Source organism: Argiope bruennichi, chromosome 2 (genome assembly GCF_947563725.1).
Source record: "Argiope bruennichi chromosome 2, qqArgBrue1.1, whole genome shotgun sequence".
Taxonomy (NCBI): domain Eukaryota; kingdom Metazoa; phylum Arthropoda; class Arachnida; order Araneae; family Araneidae; genus Argiope; species Argiope bruennichi.
The window spans coordinates 137011127-137029943 of NC_079152.1; the positions used below are offsets into that span (position 1 = coordinate 137011127).

The window sequence follows — 18817 nt, forward strand, 5'->3', positions numbered from 1 at the left end:
ATGATAATCTTAGATTAGTAGATTGCAAAGTCATTTTTTTTTTGTATTTTAGGAGGCGCAAATTTTTTTTTTTTTTTTTTTTTCGCATTTTAGGAGGCGCAAAAGTTGGCATAATTCGTCCCAATTTACGAACACTTATCTATTTTTCATACAGTTAGTACTAGGTAAAAATGCTAAACGACTAATTCATGTGTAGATTCAACACAAATGCGAAACATATTTAAGGTAGACATTACTAAAAAATTATCCATATTCACAGCAAAAACATAAGCGTAGTTGCTAAAGTATCAAGAAAATACATGACAAGTATTCAAATTTTAATTGCACTCAGTAATATATCTATTATGTTAAAAAAAATTTAATGTAAGCATTGCGTTTTATTTGCTTTGTGATTGGTAGAGAGCGAGTCATCTGGGGCATGGCATTTGAGGTTTGTTTGTGCTATGCCAAGGATGGATTGTTTGAAATGTTAAATAAAAATTATTATTACGTTATAGTAAGTATTTATATTGCACTTGACGGTGAAATGGTGACATTAGACACACCATTTGTGGCGACACTAATGAATAGCTTCGTGTTTTGTTTACCATCTTCGAGTAACGGAAATTTTTCGCCTAGAAATTGTCTGAATACCTAAGAAATACTCGTGTTAACCTTGCATAGTCTTTTTAATTGACAATGGGGCATCTAGATATATTAGATGAAGGGGAAATAAAGATGCGACGAAAGATCGCGCGAGAATCTGCCAATTTGAAAAGAAAATCTTAACGTTCATCTGCTACGTTGGTGGTAAAACGTAGAAAATTGAAACAATATTTAGATATTGGAGATATGGGCAAAAAATATTCTCATAGTGGGATTTTGAGTTTTGAATCGTAATGCAGGCCAATCGCCAAACATATGTTATTATCATGGAAAGATTAAGTTTCCAACATTGAACGAATATCCAGTGAAGTTTAAAACTTCCTAAATGGAATTGACGAGCATCGGGTACAGAGTCGGAAAACATCGGGATCTGCGAGCGAAAGCCAGCATAAGGTGAATCTCCCTAGTAAATCATAATTATTCAATATACTAAATGCATACTTATTGATGAATTTTCAAATGTTCACTTTGAATATTCAGCGTAATTTCTATTGTTGTTCTTGGTGTCTATACAATAAGTAAGAGCCTTATATTTTGATTTTCGGATTTCCTATAAATTTCAGTCATAAAATTACTTAAAACGCTGATCCAACAAATTGTGTTCATTTGAGTAGATATTGTTCCTTAACATGGATTTTTCAATTTCTGCACATTGTAGTTTGAAGGATTGTAAAGTCGATCATTTGTGTTCACTGCATGCCAGGTCATTCCATTTATTTAGACAGGTCATTCACGAGCATTCTTGGTTAACTTCATTCGAATTCTCCCGCGTCTTGCTAGAGCTGTTCGCACCATGCTTGCACTCCAAGACTTATTTTAAATTGCTAGATGGAAGTGGACATTTCAGCGAGTTAGATATCTAACTTCCCAGTCCAAGTGATGCCAATTTCGAGTGGAGTTTCGCACTGAGTGTGGTGTCGAGTGATCGTGAATGTCTGGCTTAAAATAGTAAAAAGTTGCGTTCCTTTCTCCTTGACCTGAATTGTCAACAGTAAAGAATATGATGTAATCAAATTGTTTTGGCAATAAACAACGAAGACATTAGGAAAGAAAAAAAATATTTATGCAAAATGGAAGGTAAGGCTCAGGAAAGGATGCGAAGGAAAATAAACGTTCAATATTAATAAATACGTGAAAAAGCGAAAATCCATTTCAGTTCATTAATTATAAAGTATGAAGATTCATTCAAATGAACAAGACTGAATAAGTAGTAAATATTAGTACATTGCAGAAAATGACATCACAACTATTTCTCAATGACACATGTTCATTACAGAAATATTAAGGAAGCGATATAATAGTTTAAATTTTTATTATAACTTAAAGGCGTTTTTTTATAAGTTTTGACCAGTAAAATGAAGGCACGGAATAAGAGAATTAAGAACAGGGTATGCGCATTTTGGAATATTCAGGATACTTCGCAATTCTTTTGAATTAACATGAAAAAGACATTCATTTTTTTTTTTTTTTTGATGACAGACTTCCGGCCATCAGGAAACAATTATCTCTCATGGCCACTCACTTCAGAATCTTCCAGAACGGCGACCCTCAAAAAGAAATCAGCGCGCAGAAAGATGTCAGGTGCGAAAAATAAACCCTAAAAATAAAGACTATTGGCCAAGGTCCAACCATCCGTCGAGCTCCCTGAGGTCAGAGAAGTGTTTTAGAAAAACTATCCGAACAACATTGACATCGCTGCTGTATTTTTAAACCTGCAGAGTAGACTGTTGACAAAATCTGTACGCGGACGACTGCCAGCGGTTTCGTATTTACAAATGCTCATTGACAGCAGTTCTTTGGCCGCTGCTGATGGAAGGCGAGTCAATATTACGGAAAACTAAACCGAAGATAACATGGAGTTAACATCCGAAGAGAATCTGTTTTCGAATGTTCTTTGGTCGAGATCTTAATCACAAGATGAGTGATCCGAATCGGATGAGAATTCGGTGATGACGAACCGATGAATGACAGCATTTTCCCTTTAACCTGGTTTTTACAAACTGTAATAAGAAATTAAAATTGGATGAGATAACGGGTCGAAGAAAGTTTCTAATTTAATTAGAGAATTAACTTAATTATAAAATAATTAGCAGAGATTTTAATGTTAAAAATATATAAACTTTCCATTTTTACTCAAAAATAAAAGATGATCGGTCGATGGTAATCTAATATATAAAAATGAATGTTTGTTAGTTCGTACTTAATGCGCTGCCATCCCGTTCAGTCGATTCCGATGAAACTTGGCCAACTTATTGCTTGCATCTGCGCGAAGGTTATATTTTAAAATTGACAATTGACAAAATACAAACAGTAAACGGCACATGTGATTTGGAATTAATCGCACACATACCAAAAATATATTATTATGATTGGTGTTAATCAATATGAATGAAATGAAATCGAAAATATTTAGTCCAAGCGCTTATTTTTTACTTCTCATTAATGAATAATCATTTACACAGGATGTTGTCATTCAACGTGCACAATATTTTGCCTGCGGCAAACCGCACATATTATTCAGTTTATCTCACACATACAAAATAGAATTATTATTATCGATGCCGATCAAGTTATATATAATGAAAATTTTCCAGAGCAAACAGTCATTTTTCTATTTTTTCAGTGATTGGACAAACGACATTTCGGTTATATAAGCGCATATCGTCTTGATTGCTTCGACCAAAAATATGTCCCTAAACGTTCGTCACTTAATACCAGCGCAGCGCATAGAAATAAGTGAATTCGAGCTCCTCAAACAAACGAGGAACGACATGCCAGCAATAAAGCAGATCGTTAACGTATTGTAAATTCACGTGCTTCAGAATCTCTCAAGATCAATATGCAGCAAGAATCGAAAGACAGTGCTTATATGCTACCTAATCACGCGCTTCAGAATCAAAAGACCAATAGGCGGCAAGAAAAGAGGACATATTCTTAACGGAAAGTCGACTGGAGAAGGTGTACTCATTCCACGCTTTCTCATTATTTCCACTGACATGCTTTTGATTTCAAACGACTGCAATTCCCCAATCGACTTGCACTCTCGATGACCATCAACAAGGCAGAAGGTCAATCGCTTCAAGTGTGCGAACTGAACCTAGAAAATCCATGTTTTTCATATGGCCAGTTGTATGCTGGATGCTTACGAGTCGAACAGCCAAAAAATATTGTCTACTCTAAAGCACTTGAATAATAAAGTCAAAAAATAGAGTAATATTATTTGTACTTCTCTTTTATATATCATTAAATTTAAATGAATGTATTCACTGCTGATAAGAAAATTATCATTCTTTCTGTCATTCCTAATTAAACAAAACAGTTATTTTAAATTTCAAACGATATTTCCAAAATTATTTCTTCTGTGGCAGCAACGCTAGTCAATAATAAAAATACTTTAAACAGAAATAAACTTTAGGAAAACTTGCATAGATTTACTTAATAAATTATGTTACGTAATGTAAAAAATAATTACGTTTTGTTGACACCTTTATTTCTGAATGAAGCAGACCTTTTCTTATTTATAACACATTTTTCGGAGTGCAATTAATGTGCTTTTCTTCAAGTGTTGTGCGGTACGGTTACTGAATTTATTCCACTTCTCTATTAGTAGGTTTAGTAAAAGGGAAGTTGAAATAACTAAATAAAAATATATAATTAAAAGAAGAACTGATGACCAGCTTTGATAAGGGTGCTGAACTAGTATGATGAATTTATTACCAAGAGAAAAAAAAAAGGCACAATATACTCAAATAAATAACTGAATTCTTGAATGCTGTCCGATACATTGTATAAAACGTTTCACTGATTTGAAAACCAAATTGCAAAGTCAAGGGTATCGTGATATTAATAACATACTTTCTCAAAAAAAGAAAAAAAAAACTTTTTGATCATACCTGTTTGAAAAAAGCAGTGGCATAGCGACGGTAAATGGCATCCAGGTTATTATAACAATCTTATTAAGATTTGGTTTCAAAAAGCGACCTAATCGTACTAACATTTTATCACATTGGTGCCGTTTAAGACTGACGCATGGGGCATCTATACTCCCTTTCTTGATCTTCGTTCGCTAAGCGACTGGGAGTCATTTCAGAATTTCAGTTTTGACCCAATTTTATTGAAGAAGTGTGGCATGCACGGGGCTAGTGCAAGTTAAATCCGTCAGAATTCAACATTCTCCCACTGGTGGTAGCCGGGTATGTTGTTGATTCTGGTGTCGATCTCATCATCTGACGGGGATTGAAAATGACAAGGAATATTTTGAAGGAAGTTTCAAAACGGGTGGGTGACATGCTTGTATTAAAAAACATACCTAAGCAAAATACCCACCACAAATCTACAGAATATGGCTGTTCACTTCAAGGACATAAATGTTCCCAGCTCACGGATTTTTTAAAAATTAAAGTCGTATTTATTAAAAACCATTAAGCTTTGCGAAAAATTGATTTCATAGTTGATTTGAACATTTATCCATTATTTTTAATCAACTTAGGGGAATATGAATGCTCTAAGCCTTAAGTAAATTATAATGTAGAGGAGAAATATAAACAAATTAAAGTTGCGGTTTAAAGCTAAGTCATTGAGTATAGTACTAGATAAAAATCAAATACATCGAATGAAAATGCTTGCAGGGATTTCCTTTTTATATAATTACAACAAAATACGAAGAATAAAGAAATCTAAAAGAACTAAAAAAAAGACAATAATTCCAAGTAAATACATCGCAAATCTAAAACATAAACAGGGAGAAATAGGATTGAACAAACAACTACCCTAGGCAAATCGACAGAATACAGTTATTAGCTTCACGGACATAACACTGAATATCCATACCTACATTACATAATTATATGTAGTTAACAGAGTTACGGTGAATGTCGTAAAACATTTTTCTTAAAAAAAATTCCCCCACGAATATTCGAATCAAAACAGTGTCAACACGAAGGATTCTCATTGGAGTTGTCTGAATGCGGATGTCAGATCCGGTAACGCCTGTTAATACGTGCGAGCTTTCGCACCCATCGCCCCAAGGCCAATCCAATTTCGAACCGCAACAAAATCCAGTAACGGGTATTTGAAACAACCTCGCACCTTTGATCACGTCACGCCCGAACGGCATCTTCATCAAATGAGATGAAGTCCTTGCCGCGATTTCACCTTCAGCCCCTGAGAAACAAAAAGATAAGCGAGAGGGTCCTCTTATGGTGAGCGAAGGTTGCTCAATAATAATCGGGAAAAAGATTTGAGGCTATTATTCCGATCATCTCGAAACTCAACAAACATTGCATCATTTCTAGATATGGATATGAATTCGAAATGGAAACATTCTGAAACAAGTATGCTGTTTTAAATATTAAATGCTAATTGTACAAAAACTATTATTAGTTGAAAAATCAGTATTACGTCATGTTATGAATTAATTATACAAAAAGAACAAAGAAATATTCATTTACGAAAAGAAATTTTTTTAAAAAAATAGATAGGGCAGGGCAGGAGTGTAGAAATGTTAAATGATACCTAGAGGGGAGGGATGACATAATCCCCCCCATATTTATATTTGGCTTTAAAAAAATGACAAAACATTCATATTTTGGAGCATGGCGCCCCTGCCGCTGACGGCATCTACGCCCTCTTTGCTCTCTGTCCTCACTATAATATTATACGGTGGGAGTGAAGTCAACATTATTTTTCATGAAACAAATAAACAATATAAAACAAAAAGAAAACTCTTGTGATCTGTTAATGATTTTATTTCGATAAACGAACTAATGAAATCCCAAGAAAAACATTGGAAAACATGCAAAGAAAGCACAAACAATCCGGAAATGCTAAGAAAAAAAAGTGCTTGCACGTATCGGTGAATACATAACAAAAATAATAAGTAAAAACAGTTAGATATTTCTGGATAAGGACACAGTCTTTAATAACAAGTTTGTAATATTATAATTATGCATTAAACGATTCAGTAATACTCTTGCCGTTTTTTCGTGAAATCTACCTTCACCGCACTTATGTCAACACTAACAATTAACAACTTATCATTACGGATAATAATCTTTCATCACGAGAAGTTATCAGCCCCAATTTTCAGACTACACTTTTATAAGATATTGCGAAAAAAATTGTAATGAGTCCGGCAGTATTTTGATAACCAACAGAATACTAAAATATAAGCATTTTTTTAGATTGCGTAACATGGCTATCAGAAGCATAATGTAATACTTGTTTACTTCTTATGAATCGCACATTCTTTCAAATAATGTGTTTAGAGAAACACGTGATTTAGAGAAAATTCTTAAAATGACGCTCTTTAGAATAGACTTTTACTCTCATCAGTCAATTCAAAAGCTTTTACCTTTCCCTAATGAATTATGCTGAAAAATAAAAGTAAAAGTAAACTAAGTCTAAAGGTAAAATACACTGATACAAAATAAAGCATTTCTTTTAGATACAACCAGCCAAAATGTGAAATTCGAGATGAGTTGGTTAGAATGTTTTCTAGAATCAAATAGAGCGAATCGGTCGCTGTGCACGGAAAGTTTAATATTTATTCCAGGAGAAAAACACATATGAGTACCTTTGATAGAATTCCCGTGTGATCAAACTTTAGAATATTTGATGCATCGATCCGGCACATTACCAGATTAGACAGGTTGCTCCTGATGGAAGGTTAACTCTTTGCACTCCTCTGTCGAGTCTATCGCATCACTTAGAGGGAAGCATCGTTTTCACATTCTTGTCAGATAATGGTTATTATAAAAGCAGTACAATATGTCGTGCAGCTTTTCAGGAATTATAATAAATTAGCTACTTTTCTCAGCTGTCTAAATACTGAAAGGAATCTTTACATTCACATATGTATAATTATGAATCTCTACGTTTAGACTGTAAAAGGTCAGGTAAAAAACAAGTATCTCGAATAATCAAATAATCGAAAATTCTCGCCTGCGTTTTGGTATATTATCGGATTATGTATGTTGAGATTGCTTTATTATTTAAAAAAGCATTAACAGTAAACAATCCTTTTCCGTGAGAAAAAATATTCTCGCATTAAAACAAATCTTTCATGCAGTGCAATTATTTTTATATTTATTATATTAGTGGAGGTGTTTTCTCTTTCATATGCCAAAATAATTGCGTTCAGGAATGCGTACTACAACTTTTGTTGCAAGATAGTCTCATTCAAAATAGTGTATAAAGTAAATAAACAAATATCTTCCATGGGAGTTTTGTGCTATATGTAAGTATAATTAATGTTGAATGACGTAATTGAGCTAGCGTTTTTGAAGTGATACAGGATAATTCGAATTAATAATTCCATTTGTTGACACTTAGATGTTCGAACACTGGTTTTTTAACATAACGCAGTGGAACAATTCAACAACTCATTTAACATTAACCCTTTCGTCCCAACTTCTGCACGATTAAAACTCTAAATCACAGGTAAATGTGGTTCTTTCTACGATAATCCGTGTAAAAGTGGGATTTATTTACACAACAGACAATGGAGTTTATTTCCGAGAACATTCAGGCAGAAAGGGTTAAATAACCGTAACTTAACGTCAAAATGTAAATTGCGAATTTTCACGATCAACCTTCCTGCTTTACTTCAGAAGCATTTGCTTGTAGTATACGAAATGCATCCTAATGAAAGGAAGTGTCTGTGTGCGATGATCCATCATACTCACAACTATGGTGACGACAGATATTTGTAAGATGAACAAATGCACCTCGAAGAACGAATTTTAAAATTTAACGTAGACAATTTTTATTTAATATAAAAGAACAAATTAGGAAACCAAGAAACATGAAAAATTAATCTACATAATTAAAATTCTAATGCATCGCTTGTTCTCTCTCTCTTTTAGAGCATCTTTTTTTAGTTATATGTTTTGATTTTTTTTATACTGCCTCTCCTTTTTATTTTTTTACTTTTAATAAAGATGAATGTGCATTTATACGTTATCACATTAAAAAACTAAACTGTTTGACCTAGAATTACCAAACTTAGCCCATTTTCACACTTAGGAGGGTGAAAATATGCACCAAGGAACGATATTTTTTGAAATTTTAATTAGAATTTCAATTAAAAACTAAGCAAAAGTTTGGAGTTTACTCACTACAATTTCTGAAAATATTAGCGTACGAAAATGATTTTTGCATTAACTTAATTTTTTGAATTTTGTTTTTTTATGATACCCAATTTTTGGTCATACAATTTTTTCTATATTTAAAGAATTTTTGAAAAATATTTAAAGCATATTTGCTAAAAAGATTCGTAAGAATTCTGAGCGAATATTAAACGTATCACGAACAATAATAAAAAGATATATGAATTCTGGAAGAACACTAAATTATTGATAAAAGTCATAATTAAACTTGCAGATACTTTTTGATTTTTAATATAAATAATGAAATGTGCAACATGATGAAATTTAGACACAAATCATTATTTATAAAGCAGATTTCAGGACAGAAAACGGTAAATTTACTTAATTCTGAGAAGAATCTGCAAAAGATTTAAATTTATATTTAAAATATTATTAATATGAAGAAAAACGCCAAATGTTACATTGTTTTAGGTTAGAAATTGTTTTCCATTGTTAAAATGTTAAAACAGTGCGGTATATTTTTCCTTAATGAATTTCAGGGAAGCTGATCGAAAATAAAGGAAATGCATAATAAAATGAACAAAACAGCGTAAACCTTCTAAAATAGTATGATATATCAAAATGTGAAGCATAAAAATGTTTTGCCGAAGAAGCTATTAAGAGCAAGTTACACAAAATATTTAATTGAAAATTTTAGCGACCATTAATACTGATGAATCAGCTGATCCTCAAAGATGGTAAGCATAAAATACGAATGAGCAAGATTAACCTTCACAAAGCCTCTATAACCCATATGTTATTATAAATAAATAAATGTTAGCGAATGAATGCTAGGATTATTATAAGGTTTAAGCGAGCAAAGTACGGCAACGATAAACTAGCACTCTTAAAACTAGTACAGAATCGGTCTTCTCAACTGAATGATGCTGTTAGTAAAAATGTGTTGTGCCGAAGTAAGACACTCATAAAATAAACCTGCTTCGCATTAGCTCTCACATGCGGAGTAGATGACCGAAAAAAAAATTCTTTTCACATGACAGCTCATTTCTATCAACACAATGAAGAGATAAAAATATAAAGGAAGCCAATGGAGGAAAAGACATAAAAACTAACAGTCGATATCTTTGGAGAAAATAAAGGAACTTATTTAGTCTATTGTTGAGTATAAGTTCTAAATGACGAAATAAAGAGTTGTTAGGCAAATCACTCGACTGCAAGAACAAAAGAATCGTCTTCGAAAGAAAAGTGGCAGTTTTACAGAGAATAAAGTATTTTTTTGAGCAATATGAACTGCGGTTGTGGGATTCTTCAGGCCAAGGTTGCTCCTTCGCATCGCACCAAAACGAAAGGTTCATTCTTAAATTTCCAAGCGTTGTAGAAAATCACATAAAAGAGGTGAATAAAAGTGAGCATTCAGCAATATACTTTTAATGGGAATCATTAGCATACAAAAAGGCAGACCAGATTTATTTAAGTAATGACAAAACTTTATTTCCTTAATGACTGAGCACGAAGAATGTTATTTAGAGAAAGAGATTTAACAAACAGTCCATTGACAAAACTTTAGTTCTTACATTGAGAATTATTAAGTATTTCAATTTTTCACCCATCACAAATGATCGATGCTATTTGGAAGGTGAATTCAGATTTTCACTGAAATGCTTTCAACAAATAAGATACAAAGAAATTATGATTTAATGGTATAATTAATTATACAGGGTCGTAGGAATAATAAGGATAACTGAATTGTATTTCATTAATAATTCAATTATTTTTCTTTTCACAACAAGTTAAAAGTTTCGATTGAAAAGGTACGAATAAACAATACACGAATACAAACATTTTGCTGTGATGAAAAAGAAAACATCAAAACAGGATGTTCCAGTTAAACGTTGCACATGATGCAATTACATGAAGATTGTTACTTATTACTCGCGTTTAATTACTACCTGACGATAGTATTCATCGAATATCAGACATCTGGGGCACTTCAAAGCATTAGACAGAAGAAAAATACTCGCACAAAGGCGCGTGCTTCGAAATAGTTATTGACACTTTGTCAAAATTAACCCAGATTTTCGTGCTCGCTCACACGAAGATAAAAAATAGCCACGACTTGCCGTGCGGTATAAAAGAATATTCAGTTGATGAGGCAGCAAAAATGATAACAAATGATGGTTTGAAATGAAAATAACCAATAAAAATATTCAAGCAGAGATGTGTATATTTAATATAACTTACTTCTTTATATGCTTAATAACGTAATATATAAGAAGTTCAGATTTTTCATATTCATTTTAATAACTTTCAGTTTAAACTAAGTATGGTTAAGTGGAACTATTCAGTCTGGTTAAATGCACACATTTCTGTATTTGTGGTCACAAATAGAGAGCACTTTTAGATCTCTGCATCCAGTTATACAGAATGATTCAAGGGAACGGACGTTTTCGTAGTGGGCAATACTCAGCTTGCAGGAGAGGAAAGACCTTGCAGCAGCTAACTAGTCTCCCAGTTCTTACAGATTTGTCATGTAGTTTTCATCATGCAAGTATAGACCCATACAATGCAGACCTGTCAGCATATGAAAATTTGGTAAAGTGTTTAGCATGGTTCTCCAGACGACACTTCATCAATGAAATCTGGGAGGCTCGTCTGGATTTCACCAGAAATCAATCACTACCATCCAAATGTAACGGTATGATGTGACACGGGTAAGAATTTCCCGAACATTTTCTTTTCTCTAAGAAGACGGCGCATTTAAAAGGCATTAAAATGTTTTCAACTTTATTTTAAAATGTTTACAACTTCCGAATCAGGAATTCAGAGACAATGACCAAATAAGAGACAAGAAATTTCAACAAGATTCGGCCATTGTGCCTTCAGAAAGAGCTTCCACGGATGTTGTACAAATTGCATTTCCCAATCGGGCAATGACTCATATCAACTGTTTCCCTATAATATCCTCGGTAACCAGGGCCGCGGTGGCCTGGTGGGCGGAACTGGAGGGTTTCTGGTTCAAGACCCGATTCTATCGAAGAACCGTCAAATAAGAAGGTCTGGTGCACGCTAAATCCTAAGGGACCAAACGTCCTCCTGCTGGTGTGGTGTGGAAGTTTGGAGAGGGGATGCCAGTTCAGGTGTCGTCCTCGTCGTCGACCGCGGCTCAAGATGACGAGGTCCATTCCAAAATAGCCCTAGTGTTGATTTAAAACGGGACGTTAATGTCACTAAATTAAACTAAGCCTCGGTGACCAGATTTTTCCAAAGGAATTAAAAAAACTCTAAAGATTTATTAAATCAACTACTGTGTTGATTTAATATATTAGATGTAAACCCCTCTCAAGCTCAGATTTTTTTTTCAGTGCAGTCTTTTATCTATGACTAAACGTTGATAAGCGCAGAGGCGATCTTTCAAGAAAGACTAAAAATATGTTGGTTAAATCGTCATTGGAATATACCAAGTTACATTAATTATTTCTATTGCGATAAAAATTATCTTTGCGAAGGACCAACAACGCAGGGATTCTTTAAAAAAATGTCCGAGCACTCAGTGTAAAAACTATTATCCTACTTTGCATTGAGACTAGATCAGGTATGCTATCGGTAACAAAAACCATCATTTGGAAATAATTTCTTTTTATTATTTACTTTTAGAGACCGCTCAAACATTCACTATTAACAAGAAATAAATAAAAATTAAGTATTTTCTTTCTACAATTCAAATAAATGAGCCATCGGATCTTTCATATCAGAGGGCAAAATTTAATTCATCCTATTATTTTCAAGAACAGATTACACAAGCAGTCAATCATGTCAGAAATCATTTTAAAATTTTTAATATAAATACTCCAAGGAAAAGAGGTTTTTTTTTTTCCCGATTCTCTGAATATGCTTGAACACAATAAAAAAGTTTAAGATAAAAACTACATTTCATATTCCAGTAAATAAAATAATAAAGTAAGGACAAATGAAGAAAATATGTAAAGCTGCATTTTTAAATAAATAAATGAAATACAAAAAAAAAAGTATATTTTGGATGGATCTCGTAATTCCGAATAGCGATCAGCGTACGAAATTCATACATGGGTGTCTAAATTTTTACACCACAATAGAGGGAGGTATTTGATCCACGATCCATTTATGAGTAGAAAGCTTCCTTTACATGGCATACCATCAGGGAAATTAAATCTGAATACAGGGGCCCCTTCGGTCCCAAGCAACGAAGAGTCACAAGAGAAATATGATGGAACAATAAAAAGTTAATTCACATGAGATTTCTCGTTTTTACGCATTACTACATTTTGCAATACTTGTCAGGATAACCCACGATGTACTTACTTTATCCAGCATTGTGAATGAAAAGCAAAGAATCTTAACTTCCCTTGAAAAGGCTCTTAAACAGATTTGGAATAACTAAGCATAGTAAAATTTTGTATGAAAAATCACTTTTATCGAAAATTTAAATATATAAATTATATTAAACACACACTATCTTGTCATTGTACATGGAGTTAAGCACAATAAAGAAACAACTTTAATATATTCTTAAAAATGAGAGAAAAGTTTAAAAAGAAATGTAAAATGACAGTTCTATACTTCGAATCCAAACAAGACTCCATTCACACTTTCGAAAAGTAGGAGCGAAATTTAAGATCAAGGCTTCTCAATGCAATACGAAGGAAAGCAACTTCCTGCCTGTCTGCAGCATCAGATGGCTCATTTGCAATTATAATTCTTTTTTTGTACGCGGCGATTCGAAGATGAGCCAGAAATAGCTCTCGCTAAGGCTAATACTCGATGTAGGAATCTGCAGGGAAACAATGGCCGGGAAGACTGCCAAGGCCTACTTATCCACTGGGAAGAGCCGCACAAACTATTAGTGGAGAAATAGTAAAAGTGGCACGAATACCTAACCAGGCGTGCGTATGGATTCATTCCAGAACTGTGCAAGAAAGTAAAATGAAGAATTATTGATGACGCACCTCTTCGCAGAAAAGTGTTCATATTTGGCGAACTAGGGAAACAGAAGGTGGGCTAGACAATCGTATATGGATCTTTTAAGAAAATTACCGACGGCAAGATGAATCAAATGATGCCACCAGTTTATTTACTTAGTATTACTACTTACTGAATAATTCATTTTTAAATGAAAACCTAGCAAATATGAGAAATGTTGTCAACACAATCATGGTCACAGAATGAATTTCAGCTGATAATTGAATTTGAAAAATAGAGACTCGTGTCAACCAACTCCTGGTTTAATAGCTAAATATCAAGCCAGGATCGGACGAAGAAAAATGATGAAATTTCTTCAACAAAATGAGCCCTTAACACCCGACTACAGCGAAAAGGATTATATTCATTTTTTTAAAGTTAAAAATCACATATAATTATTTAATCACATATAATTATAGACAGATCTTTACCGAAATTGCGATTAGTAATTCTGCGATTAACAATTGTATCGTGATCATCAATAATAATGATAAAGGAATTAAATGCGTTTTAAGCTTAAAGTATGCATTCAAATCAATGTCGCCATCGCGGCGGCAGTCGAATGCTAAGAGTTAAGTTAAAGTAAACGAACTGGAAGACGTACATAACTGCTTTTAAAGAAAAAAAAAATTCTCATGTAAAGAGAACATTACAAAATATTCTATATTTCAATTCCTTTTGCCTTCGTCATTTAGCATTTTTTTTACAAGCTGGTATGATATTAATAGTATTAACAAACAAACAAATTATGTTACGATCCCCGATATTAAGCAAAGAATTTTCTTCTGATGTTTATGATCTGCTAAGAAGAGAATATTTTCGTTTTAAATCCCGAGAAATATTTCAGAATTAGAAATTAAATGATGCATCGTTTTAGTGGAGTAAGAAATGCAATAAAATGAAATATGAACACTCTGCATCTCTACTAACATTAATAATAAAGGAGCACGCGTTGGCACTTTACAAGGCAGATCATATGAACTGGAACTACCACATTTGGTGCAGTTAGGAGTTTGAAAACGCACCTCGGAGCGATTTTGTTAAATTTTAATTAATTATAATTAAACGAAACCTTGATGTTTTGGCAGCATAACTGTCGAAAATATAGCAGGACAAAAATTAATTTTACATCTTCTTAAAAATCAACAAATTTTCTTTTTAATGCTATTCATTTAGTAGCCTTACAATGTGTTTTTAACTTTTAATCCATTTTTAAAAATATTTTTATTTTACAACAATCAATTGCATTGGTATAATGAAACTTAATCGTTTTCATTTTTGCAACAAATACTCCACATTGGATATTTTTCTCGTGTTGTCGATACTGAGCATATGAAAACACGGCTTATTTTTCTATACTGTATAATTTTCTATTTAAAGAATGCTTTAATTTTTTTTTGAAATTTTGCTATTCTTACAATTAATGTATAACTTCACAAGTAAAAAATGATGATATATTTTCAAAGGGCTGCTCAACAATGCTCAATCTCTGTGTAATCTAATGGTGTGTAAGATTATATTTTCGTTTTTATATATGAGAGAAAATTGCCTTCATGTTACATTGCATTGAATTTTTCTTGGATCACAGAAATTTATTATTTGATAATTCTCTGTGATATAAAGCAAATTAGGAAACATATGTAAATGTCAAAAACATTATTTTGTCACATTAACACATACGCATTCTGTAAGCATAAAAAGTCAATATTGAACGATTCCACTTACTGTCTTTAAAAATATAAAGACCCTGTTTAGTTTCAGCAAGCGTGTTATTGTATCAGCTTCATTTTTTCCGTTTCACAAAAAAGCTCACATTTTAAGAGATGGCAGTAAAATAGGGAATGCAAAACACAATAAACACGATGGTTCCTTAAATAGTGCGATTTAGTTGTCTATCTAATTTAAAAGTTTGAAAATACTGCTGAGATTGCCACTAAGAGCAGGTCAGATAAAATAATATTTAGTAATCTTTAATATAATACCAGCGACCAAGCGGGTTGCCGAAAACGATTAATATAATAATATTAAAGTATCTAGTTAAAAAAAAAGCAAGTTACTGTATTAGAAATTGCAGTGTAAGAAAGAAGAGTCTTCGTTTTTCATCTAGAATAATATTAAATCGGATAAATTTGGAAAAATACGAAAAGAAAATTTGCCATTTGGATTTTTTTTTTCACTACTGATACAGTGTCAAGCATTAGAATCAAATTTGTAAGCTGAATTGCATATCATTTGATGTTGCTTAACAAATATATATTCTCACATTAACATGAAAAATACATTGACGCATAAATATAAAAAAATTATACAATATATAAACGAAAAGCTTGCATACATCTATTAACAATCAGCAATTTAATGGCTGAGTAGCCAGTTTAGTTTCGGTTTATTTGTTAATATTTTTAGTTATAATTTAGTCAATATCGACGAAAAAATTAATACTTAACTGAAATAATGCATATATTTTCGAATATATGAGGCAATTTTGATGAGATTACAGATTTCCTTTACACTGGACATTTATTTCATTAAATTTTGAACTCTCAAAGTATTTTATTCAGAAAAATAATTCGTGCTAAAAGGAGCAAATTCACGTTCCTTCTTAAAAGCAATCAAAAATAATTTTCGGAAAGGATCTGAAGCCAATATAAGTAAATAAAAAAGACCAATATATCAAAAGATGGAGATTCGCCAAGAAGGCTCAAGATTTCACAGTTGCTATTTTTGCAATGTCATTCCTTTAAGTAAGAAATAATATTACAAAAAAAAAAAAAAAAAAATTGCTCATTCAGTAAAATTTCACTTAAATATAAACATACAGCCACCATTTTCGGTTGAATTATTTTATAACACAATCGAGGTTTTGATTCGAAGTTTTCTTGATTAGAGATTCTCTAGAGACATTAACACAAAAATCGACTTCGTTACTCAAATATCAATAGTTCTATTGCATAACATTTCAATGAAAGTAGTAAACTAAAGAATTCAGCTTAATAACGATGCGTAAGATGTTAAATAAACAATTAAAAACATTTAGCGTTGAAAGAGATACTGCCATGCGCAAGCTAATACCAGAGATCAACAAATTGTAACCACAGAATAACAATAAATTTTAACCACAGATGCATGATAATGAAGGAGATGAAATTTTAACTACAGTGGTTTTGCTAACTGTAAATTCTTCTATCAATGAGCTGTAGGATAAATTTCGAGTCAAGTTCTATGCCATGAAAATTATTTGACAGAATAAATACAATTCAGATTACTATGCAATTTACTTAAACAATTACTATAACAAATATATAATTCAAGTTTAATTTAATTTAGTTTAATTATATTAACGTCCCGTTTTAAAGCAACAATAGGGCTATTTTGGGACGGACCTCGTCATTTTGAATCGCGGTCAGATGACGAGGACGAAACCTGAGCTAGCAACCCCTCCACAAACTTACACACCACACCAGGGGGGAATATATAATTCAAAAGAAATTATTTTAGCTGTAACCTGTTTCCCACCTTTTCAGGTTTCGTTGGCGTTAACACACACACACACACACACACACACACACACACACACACACACACACACACACACACACACACACACACACACACACACACACACACACACACACACACACACACACACACGACTCTGAAGGTATCGTAAATATGATATTAATTCTTTGAGTGTCATCAACTCTGAACAAATCCTGCCGGAAAGTGCAATGTAGCAATATGATGCTTTTCATATATGAAATAGATTTGCACCCAGTATTTCATCCCGAACATATCTATTTTATGTAATAATAGATAACTTTAGCGATCCAAATAATTAATTGCTACGCATATTTACATGTTACTTTGCTATATCATACTTTTTTTAAATGTAATATTTATGTCTAATATTGCACACAAATATAGACATGGTGTTTATCCATTTCACAAAACGCTAAGAAGCTTTGCTACTACAAAGTTTTTTTCTTACTAATTGAAAGTTCGCGGTGGCCTGGTGGTATGGTGTTGTCGTCAGAACCGGAGAGTTTCAGGTTCGAGATCCGATTCCATCGAAGAACCGTCATATAAAGCGGGTCTGGTGCAAGTTAAATCTGTCGGGGACTATTGCGGTGTGGTGTGGAAGCTTGGAGAGGGGGTGCCAGCTCATGTCGTCCTCATCATCTGACCGCTGTTCAAAATGACGAGGTCAGTTTCAAAATACCCTACTGCTGCTTTAAAAACGGGACGTTAATATAATTAAACTAAACTTAACTTACTACTTAAAAAAACATTTAAAGAAGAGACGTGCATCAACAAAAGCCTAATGTGTAATCAAACGCTACTAAATGACATTACGACTAATAGACTTATAAAGCAGTGAATAGGAGGAGTGCGAGTGCCTTCAAACGGTTCAAGTAACAGCCAGAAGTCTTTCCCACAGATTTCCGGTTTCACAAACTCCATTTATTTTCAACTTTTTTTTTATCCACATTTTTATAGCACAAGTCCGGTAAATTATTCAAAGTTGTAAAAAATAGCTTCAAAGCGAAGGTGCACGATTTTTTAAAGCAATTAGTCATCTGGGGTTTCCGAAAGGCTTACTCGGAAACCAGTCGAGCATCAAAACAAAGGCTGATTAACATACAAAGCACCGTTTCTTTTGCACGATACGGAATAGAATAGAACAGGGGAATCGCCGATGGAAGCAATCACCGATGCATTCAGACTTTACTAATTGAATTAAAAAAAAAAAACGCCATAAAGAGTGCTTCAGAAATGAAAGGAAATTCGGCGTTACAAAAATTAGAAGGGAAAGGAAGGAGTGAGGGAGAGCGAGAGATAGTATTCAGCATATGAAAGGCTTCTAATGTAGCATTGTGATTTTACAATCCTTATTCTCTCGCCTCATTAATAACTTTATAATAGAAGTTGGAGGATCTCGGTTACAGCGTCAGGTATCGATGATTTAAAAACAATGCTTTGTTCAGGAAGTTCCAAAAGAATAAGGAACAATCAAATATTAAACGTTTTTCTTTGATTAAATTTTTGTATTAAAACAGTTAAGACATATT

The 18817-nt window shown here is 32.9% G+C and overlaps 1 protein-coding gene across 3 annotated transcripts in view; it reads right to left on the reverse strand.

The window, feature by feature from the left end:
• LOC129954801 (serine-rich adhesin for platelets-like) overlaps window positions 1-18817 on the reverse strand; it is a 117750-nt gene that overhangs the window by 59800 nt on the left and 39133 nt on the right. The window lies entirely within an intron of this gene.